Consider the following 9,586-nt stretch of genomic DNA (forward strand, 5'->3'; position numbering starts at 1 on the left):
TTTGCTTTATATATGTAGGTGATCCTATGACGGGTGCATGAATGTTTACTAGGGTTTTATCCTCTTGTTGAATTGATCAATATGATATGTCCTTCTTTGTCTCTTATTATAGCCTTTGTTTTAATGTCTATTTCACCTGATATAAGTATTGCTACCTCAACATTTTTTGTTTGTTTGTTTCCATTCGCATAAACATTTTTTCCATTCCTTTACTTTCAGTATGTGTGTGTCTTTAGATCTGACGTTGTCTCATACAGACAGCATATGCACGAGCCTCATTTTAGCCAGCCTGTGTGTTTCGATTAGAGTATTTATTCCATTAACATGTAAAGTGATTCTTGATAGGTATGTATTTATTGCCATTTTATTATTCATATTTATGTTCTTTTTTCCCGACTTCTTCTTCTTAAAGTAGTCCCTTTAACATTTCTTGTAATACTGTTTGGTGGTGAAGAATTTCTTTAGCTTTTTTATGGGTGCCTGAAAAGCTCTTTATCTCCCGTACAATTTTAAATAACAGCCTTGCTGGTTAGAGTAATCTTGGTTGTAGGTCGTTGCTTTTCATCAGTTTGAATAATTCATGCCAATCTCTTCTGGCCTGGAAAGTTTCTGTTGAGAAATCAGCTAAGAGTCTTATAGGGCTTTCTTGTAGATAACTTAACTGCTTTTCTCTTCCTGCTTTTAAGATTTCTCTTTGTCTTTAACCTTTGGCATTTTAATTATGATGTATATTGATGTGGGTCTTTGGGTTTATCTTGTTTGGAACTCTCTGCACTTTCTGGGCTTGTACGTTTTTTTCCTTTACCAGGTTAGGGAAATTTTCAGTCATTATTTCTTCAAGTAGGTTCTCAATTCCTTGTTCTCTCTGTTCTCCTTCTGAGAGAAGGAGAAGTACCTCTATGATGTGAATGTTGGTACCTTGATTTTGTCTCAGAGGTCCATTAAACTATCATATTTTTGGATTTATTTATTTATTTTATTTATTTATTTATTTATTTATTTATTTATTTAATTTTTAATTTTTGCTGTTTCAACTGGGTATTTTCTACTACCTTGTCTTCTAAATCACTGATTTGATCCTCTGATTCATCTAATCTGCTATTGAATCCTTCTAGTGTATTCATTATTTCAATTATTATATTCTTTATTTCTGACTGGTTCTTTTTTTTTCTTTTTCTGGTTCTTATGTCCTTTTTTATTCTTCTATTTCTTTGTTGAAATTCTCACTAAGTTTCTTAAGCATCCTTATAACAATTCTTTTAAACTTTGTATCTGGTAGATTGCTTGCCTCCATTTCATTTAGTTATTTTTCTGGAGTTTCTCTTCTTTCATTTAGGACTTTTTTTGTTTGCTTGTTGTTATTTTCTCATTTGGCTACCTCTTTGTGCTTATTTCTATTTATTTGGTAAATCTGCTACATCTCCCAGTTTTGGCAGGGTGGACTTATGTAGTAGCTGTCCTGTGGGACTCCATGGCGCAGTCTACCTAATCACCTGAGCTGGATGCTCCAAGTGTGTCCCTTGTGTGGGTTGTGTGTGTTCTCATGGTGTAGTTGAATCCTGATTGTAGTTTGCATGTCAGTAGGTGAAACTGATCCTCATATTTACTGACTGTGAGGATTGGCCATGAACACAGCATACAAACTGTTGTGTAGGAGTTGACTTCACAGACCAAGATTTGTCCCAGTGAACTCAGGTGCCTGCTAAGACCCCTGTTTGGGTATGCTGCTCTTGGGGATAATCGGGTCGTGTTTTATATGGTTTGAAGACAGCCACCATGTGTGCTGGTTCTTGGGCCTCTTGGAAGGGGCTCCTGTGCAGGCCAAGGTTAGCTGCTGCCTGAAACTGGTCCAGGGCTATCTGATAGGAGTTACAAAGTGATCCATGGCTGGCCTCTGCCTGTGCTGAACCTGGTGGTGTGTGGGAGAGGCCATGCTGTGAATTGAGGCCAACTGTCACTAGTACTTGGCTTGGGAAGCTGAGAAAGTTCCAGAAAACCCTGAGGACTGTCACCACCTGCTTGCTGTCCATAAGGTTCAGCCACTGAAAGAGCCTCAGGTGGTATGGGTGGTATGGGAGTTGGGTGGGGTAGGGTCTCAGGAGTCACCAAGGTAGAATGAGCAGGGCTCATCAGACCAACGAAAATTCAGATTTGGCCATGTGGGGGGAGAGTTCAACACAGGAAAGATGGCACCCACCCACTGGCTGCACAGGAGGAGAGCTCAATGCAAGGACAATGGCAGCTGCCCCTCTAGCCCTTGCCTTGAAGTCACACATTTAGTCTCTCCTTGTATGTCTCTGGGACCTCCCCAACCACTCTTCCTCTGCCAGAGCCCAGGGTGCATGCCTGGGAGTGAGAGTATGTGCAGTTCCTTCAAGTGGATGCCTGAGTTGCCAGTAGCTGTCCATTTCACCCAGATGAACTGAATCTCAGCTGATTTTCACAGCCAGATGTTGTGGGAGCTGCTCTTTCCAGAACTGGTGCTCCAAGCTGAGGAGCCTGGTGTGGGACTGGGACCACACACTATTTAGGGGGACCTCTGCAGCCATGATAACCCTTCCAATTCCCCACCACCACAAGTGGATGCAAAGCCAGCCCATTTTACATCTCCACCCCTCCTACCAGTCTTGAGGTGGCTTCTGGAAGTAGGCAGAGTCAGCCTTCACCTGTGAGATGAGATAAGACGGGACAGAGGCTGCATTATAGGCCATGAGAGGCTATCCTTGGAGGGACACCCCTAATGTCAGACACAGAGCAAACCAAAATCCAAGGGAACTATGCATAAATGTGTTTAGGGGCTTAATGGCCAAGTCAGGGGAGCCACTGAAGTATGGACTGTAAGTGGAGAGAGAGTCTTTAGGGACACAGAACTGGCTGATATTTCTCAGTCTCTGAATCTCTGATTTGTTTCACTCCACACCATGAGGTCCACAATCCTCCAAATGACTTTATTCTCTTGAAACAGCAGACTTGTCGGCTGCATTGCAGGATTCTACATTATCTCATCTTGCTTAAGGTTAAGACCTCAAGCCCTCACTCCTCACACATGGAAACACAACTTGGCTAATTTCTTTAGATTTAATGTAATAATGTCTGCTTCACCCCCTCAGCTTCACTTCTTTTTTTGTCTCTGCTCTGCCACATTTTGACATCTACTGTTTTCTGGTGAATTCTTTTGTTTCTAATTAGATGACTGAGTTAACGAAAGACAAAAAAACTCAGTCTTGATTTAGACTAACCTGCTGGTAGTCGATTTTATAAAAATGTAGGCAAACATTTTATTTCCTCAGCAAATGTAAATGCTTTCCATTGTTTCCTGTCCACACACAACCCTGGAACATTTCTTTCTTTTAAAGTTTGAAATCATGTTTTATTTAATAAATACCTGGCCACTTGCCAAAAAAGGATTTACACCAGTTTCTTAATTACTTTCATATACCTGTCATTTTATAGATATGACCTTTAAAAATACTGTATTTTCTTCTCTTGAAGTGTTCTATTTATCCAAAGTCAACATTAATATTTTTAATTTAATGTTTTAAATTATTTATTGTTACTTTGTTAGGTTGGTACTATATTAAATGTGTAACTTACTAAAACATGGTTTTCTTTTAAATTTAAATTAGCAATTCATATTTAACATGTGTATTATAAAATAAACAACAAGAAAATTTTCAGAAAAATTCCAAATTATGTGAAAAAACAGTCCCACTTTATAAATGACATATGGTAAACAATCAAGAAATATGTGTTAATAAAATTAAGGAAATCAAAGCATTGGGTGGTTAGCCTCTCAGCCACTAAAATGTTTTCTGATTTGGATTAATAATTTATTTTCTTTAAACATTGGTTATTTCTCTCACATTATGAGGATTCAGTGTCGTGAATAATCAGAAAAAAAACATATCGCAAATATAAATAGTGGTATTTTTTGCAGAAACAGAGAGATTAATACGTTTTCCTGAGCTAAATCTAGCCTTAACAATGCATATCTCTTTTTCCTCCTATATACAATTCACCTTTAAATCTGTATAGTGATGACAGTAACAATGATGACATGAGGTTTTATGGAAATGCCAAGCAACAGGTCCCAGGCCTCAATGAGAAATGGCTGTTCAAGAAAGAAAGGTACAATTCTGTTGACCGAAGCCTGATGTCAAAATTCCCATTTCTGTTACTTCTTTCAGTACTTGTTCATTAGGATCAAGGCAGGAAACATGACCTAATTGCAATGAGTCCACTAAAAGGAGAGGCAACTTTCTGCCTCTTTTCTTCCTGTGAACAGCAAATGGAAAAGCTACCGACCTGAGGTCTATTCGTTCACATCAGGCTACACACACTATTTATGTGTTTTTTATTATGAGTAAGCTTTGATGGAATGCTGAAAAACTTCTCCAGGGCATGTTTAGTCATTCAACCATGCACACACAATTAGCTCCTGCACGATATGCTTTTCACTTATAAAAATGCCTTTTCATATGTATTCAGATTCCATTTTCATTTCTCAGTGGTGATCTATAAAGCCATATGTAATCTGACTATAAGCTTAAGAGGATGAATAATAGAAAGAGAAGGTTATTAAAAAGTGACCAGAGGAGAGAGGCACCAAGAAGAAAAATGAGGGAGATTCTTTAGAGAGAAAAAAGTTAGAGGTTATGAGAGAGTGAAGAATCATTTTTCCTTGTTGTGTTGGTTAGCTATTGCCACATAACAAAACATCCCAAGACTCAGTGACTTAAAACAGTAAGCATTTACTATTATTTGCTACCCAGCCAGTCATCTGGGTAGATCTGCTGATTTGGGATTTGTGTCAGGCTGATTCAATAGATCATCAAGAGGCAATGAAGGAGCAGATGCTAGGTCATCTAGGATCAGGTTTAGGATGACCTTACTCATCTGTCTGTGATTGAGTTTTCATTCCTGTGGCAATTTTTGACTAAGCCATGTGTCTCCCATTATTCAACAGGCTAGTCTGGCTTTATACACATGATACATTGCATGTTTCTAAGTGAGTAGAAGTATACAAGGCCTTCAGAGGCTTAGGCTGAGACCTAGTACACCATCACTTCTGTTGTATGCTATTCACCAAAGCAAGACTCAAGGCCAGGCCAAATGGAAGGGGTGAGGAATAATTTCTATCTCTTCATTGGAGGAGCTATGAAGTCATGTTGCATAGAGCATGGATTCGGGGAGAGGTGAAGGGTTGTTTTCATGTGTGAAATCAATGTACTCTTCTTGCCTTTCATAAAACTTGTAAAAGCTCTGTGTAAGCATGGACATATTTTTTATAAATGTATAAAGTTGGAGGTATGGGTTCCTGTGCAACCCTTGGATTCCCAAAAGTCATGTGTAGCAGATTGTGGCAGAGGCCTTAGGAAGATCCTCAAAAAATATTTTTGAAAAACTTATCTGGTAAAACCTCTCTCCTTTATGATTAAGCCTAGTGTTCAAATGTCAGGCAACAGGTATTTGTTGAGCATTCACCTATGTGTCTGGTATTGAGGGTACAGCGGTGAACCACACATAGTTCCTGACTTCGGGCTAACAGAAAAGACAGAATGTAAATGGTTACACATGTGCTAAATAAGGTAAAAGGCCTGCTCTTTCTCTAGCACCAGCCTTCAGCATCTCTCTCAAATTATAGATTGATTTTCTTGAAGGAAATAAAATAGTTATCACTTGTTTAAGATGGTAAGGCAGGACCACCGTTATAGGTATATGGACCACTGAAATGAGATCTTATAGTGGGGAAAAGATATTAGGCTTAATTCTAAACAGAGCACTGGAGAATAAGAATTTATAGCCAAGTAGCAGAGTGGGGGTCAGTAGATGGAAAATTACTCAGAAGAAACATCAGGAATAAGGGGAGTTCTGGTTAAACTCACCTAACAGGAGTCTTGCTGCAGGCAGGCCAGGGTAATCAAACATCATTTCAGGGATGGTGGAGGTTAAGGGACCTCATTCTATATCAAGAGTGATCAGATATCAAGGATTGGAGTGCTGGTTAAACTAACTTTGTGTTTTTTTGTTAAAATGAGATTTTATAAGGATAGGTTTAGGAAAAGGTTCAGGGGCCTGACTAAAGTTTGGTGGTCAAGCAAAGAATCTCTGTCAGCTCGCATTTTCCTACATATACCTTGCCATTATGCCTGTGGGCCTTTCGATAGACAGTTTCCTTTTCTTGTCTCCTCATGATGCCATCCTACACTCTTATCTCCACCTCCACTTGTGGAGAAACTACGGTCCTGCAGTCTTCAGCTTAAATATAATTTCTTCCAGGTAGTCTCTTCACTATAGTATCAATTGGGCTCTCTCATCACAGCATAGCTCTCATTATCTTGTCACTCCTGTAACCTTGCCAGATCTCCCCCAGAAAGCTCTCGAAGGGGTTATGAATATGCTACTGTGGCATAAAGGTTACTATGAGCCCAAGACATTTGAAAATCAACAGCTGTAGGAAGAGAACTTCCTTTTTTTTTTTTTTTAACTTCCTTTATCTGCCCAAAGGCAAAGCATCCCGAAAGACTTAGACTGCCATTGATTGTATTCAGGTCATGCTACTCCAAATATGGCACAGTGGCCTATTGAATTTTTTAAGCTAAATAAGTTAGAGCTTTTAAAAACAAGACAACATGCCCCAAATGGAGTGGCTTATGCTAAGCTCCATGTTACCAAACTGAGACTTAATTACAGCTTCAGCTCTTCTTGAATAGAATCAAGAATCATCTGGTTGGAGGAGATTCAAGATGGCATAGAAGGTAATGGCTGTGCACACTTCCTCTAGCGACCACACCAAAATTATAACAAAACTACAGAGCAACTAGTACATGGAGTTGCCAGAAGTCTGACTGAACAGAAGCCCTACAACTAGGTCACCTCAAATAACAGTTCACCTCAAAATGGTAGGAACGGCAGAGACACGAAATGGCCTGGTCCCACAACTGCATGTGCCCATCGAGAATCAGGGGGCTATCTTGGCTACAGAGCCACCTCCTCGACTTGAGGAGTGAGGGGTCTTGGCTGCACACTGGGCTCCCCTGTCCAAGGGTCTGGTGCTGGGAAGAGAAGTCTCACAAACTCTAGCTGTGAAAAACAGCAGAGGTTGTGGCTGAGTGAGACAGAGGGCTTCAGGAATCGGAGACCTTCTTATTAAAGGGCCCTGCCTGGCCTTACTTGCTGACGGACTCACTTGCTCTGAGCTTCTGCAGTGAGGCAGTTGCTCGAAGGGTGCCAGTAACTTACAGGGAGGGTCTGAGCTGTTGGGCTTCAGGGCGAGGTCAGGGGTGGTGGCTTGCTCCTGGACAAAGGTACGGGGAGAGGCAATTGTTCCTCTGTTGACCCCTCTCTGCTCTCAGCCTCTAGAAACTGGAGCCATCAATTTGGATTACACAGGTCACTCTGCTTAGGGGATTCCCTGAGACTCCACAAGTTAAAAATCTTAGCTATTGAAGCTCCAGTAGAAAAGGCATTATATATAAACAGTGTAATTAAAATATTATTTACAATTATTTTAACATCACAAATTTTTCTAGCAGATATGTTGGTCATTTGGACTTGGCAATCTCTGGCATTTATGCCCATGGGGGAAAGTGATTTATTTTGATTCACTTTGCCTGGTTGCCTCTATGCAAGGCTACAGAGACTAAAAAAAGTAATGCTTAGTATCTTTACTCTCCGAATTCTCCTGGCTGGGTTTTCATTCTAATAGGAGCCTGGCCAAATCTTCTTTTTAGTCCCAGCTGAATGTTTGCTAATCGTGTCAAAGACATTAGCTGATAATGACTTAAAGCCTTACATTTCGAAGAGATATTTAAATTTTAAATGAGGACTCAAAGATGAAAATTTCATCTTTTTTTCCACCATCCTCCTCCCAAGAATGATAGCATTATTAAATGACAAAGCATACAAGAGAATGAAGGCCCTCTCTAGATCACGGGTGATATCACACATTCTTAGATTTTGAGTAGCATCGATTAATTAATTTAATAATAATATTGCTTTGTTCTAGTCGTGGAGGTTATCAAGAATCCTTCTTAATAGTCTTTATGACATCCTAGCATTCTCAAGGAAATAAAGCTAATTATTGGGGGAGGAGTAAGTGTAAAATTTCAAGAGAAAGAGAAGGTTTTTGTTTTTTGTTTTTAACTTGGAGCACTGAATCCGTTTACTGGAAAGATTATATTTTAATGTTGGCCACTCACACAGATGAACTTGATTATGAAGAGAGAAATTGTTTGGTTCATTAGGCTTTAATTATAGAGATGAATTATTATAGATGAAAAGAGAGAGCCACAAAATTATGGAGATTGAATTCCAGTTCAATAAACAACTTCAAATATCTTTACTGGAGACATAAGCTAGTCATGTTCTTTTTTCCCAATTTAATTTGATGTCCATTGAAAAATGATATTAGAATGTCCCTGGAAAAATCATAATATCTACAGTGTGTTAGCGACTATTATTTAAATTATAGTTTTTCCTTAATTATATTGTCTAATGATGGTATGAAGATAGATAGGCCTTACTTCTGCTTCAATTTATTTTGTGTAATAATGACAGAATGTTACATTCCTGTTTTGCTATTATCCATGAAGCCAAATTGCTTTTATAATAGCTCAAAGGCCTTCACTAGCTCCCCAATGTATGCAGAGATAAACTGAAAACCCTGAGCTTGATATTTAAGGACTTTCAGGATTTGATCCAACCAAAATATCTAACATTATCATTTAGTATTTTGTCGTAAAGTTAAAAAACTTCTTTTAAACCAAATATTCTGTTCACAATCTCACAAATAGACCTTGTGTATTTTGCTTCTGAGATTTTAGGCATATCTTTCCCTACTCTGTATTTTTTCTTTTAAAGTCTACTTGTCTGAGTCCTAATTTTCAAAGCCCTATTTCAATTATACATTCTTTACTTCTTTCCTGAGCACAATATTCTGCGTTGATCCTGCTGTCTGTTTTGTAAAACATGAATTATCTATATCATCCTTCCTTAAATCTCTTACATTATTGGCAGTTTTTACTTCGAAGTCATTCAACCAGATTTTAAACTGTAGACACAGTATACCTTACATTTCCAAATTCTTAAAAATAATGGTTCTGAAAAATATTGTGAAAAATAACATTTATGTGACAATTAAAAATTTGAAATTGTGTATTAGAGAATATCAGAGAAATATTGTAAATTTTTAACTGTGAGACTATTATGGTGGTTATATGTTTTTTAAAAGTGTTTTATTCTTTTAAAGGAATATAATAAATAGTTATAAATGAAGTAATGCAATGTCTAGATTTTGCTTCAGATTAATATGGGAGAGAGGAAAGTGGTAGGGTATACATGAAGCAAGATTAACTATAATGTGAAGGTTGACCAAAATGGGTCAACAACATTAACCAAGATTGGCCAAACATCGCTGATAATTATTGAACTTGGGTATTGGCGGTTCGTATACTATTCTATCTACTTTTATATATGCTTAATATTTCCCATTAACTTTTATTTTAAACTTATCAAAATGAAATGATAAAACTAAAAACCTCAGAGGCAGCATGAGAACACTGGGAGGGAGTGCTATTCTGAGCGT

The sequence above is a fragment of the Pteropus vampyrus genome, unplaced genomic scaffold (genome assembly GCF_000151845.1).
Source record: "Pteropus vampyrus isolate Shadow unplaced genomic scaffold, Pvam_2.0 Scaffold44, whole genome shotgun sequence".
Classification (NCBI taxonomy): Eukaryota; Metazoa; Chordata; class Mammalia; order Chiroptera; family Pteropodidae; genus Pteropus; species Pteropus vampyrus.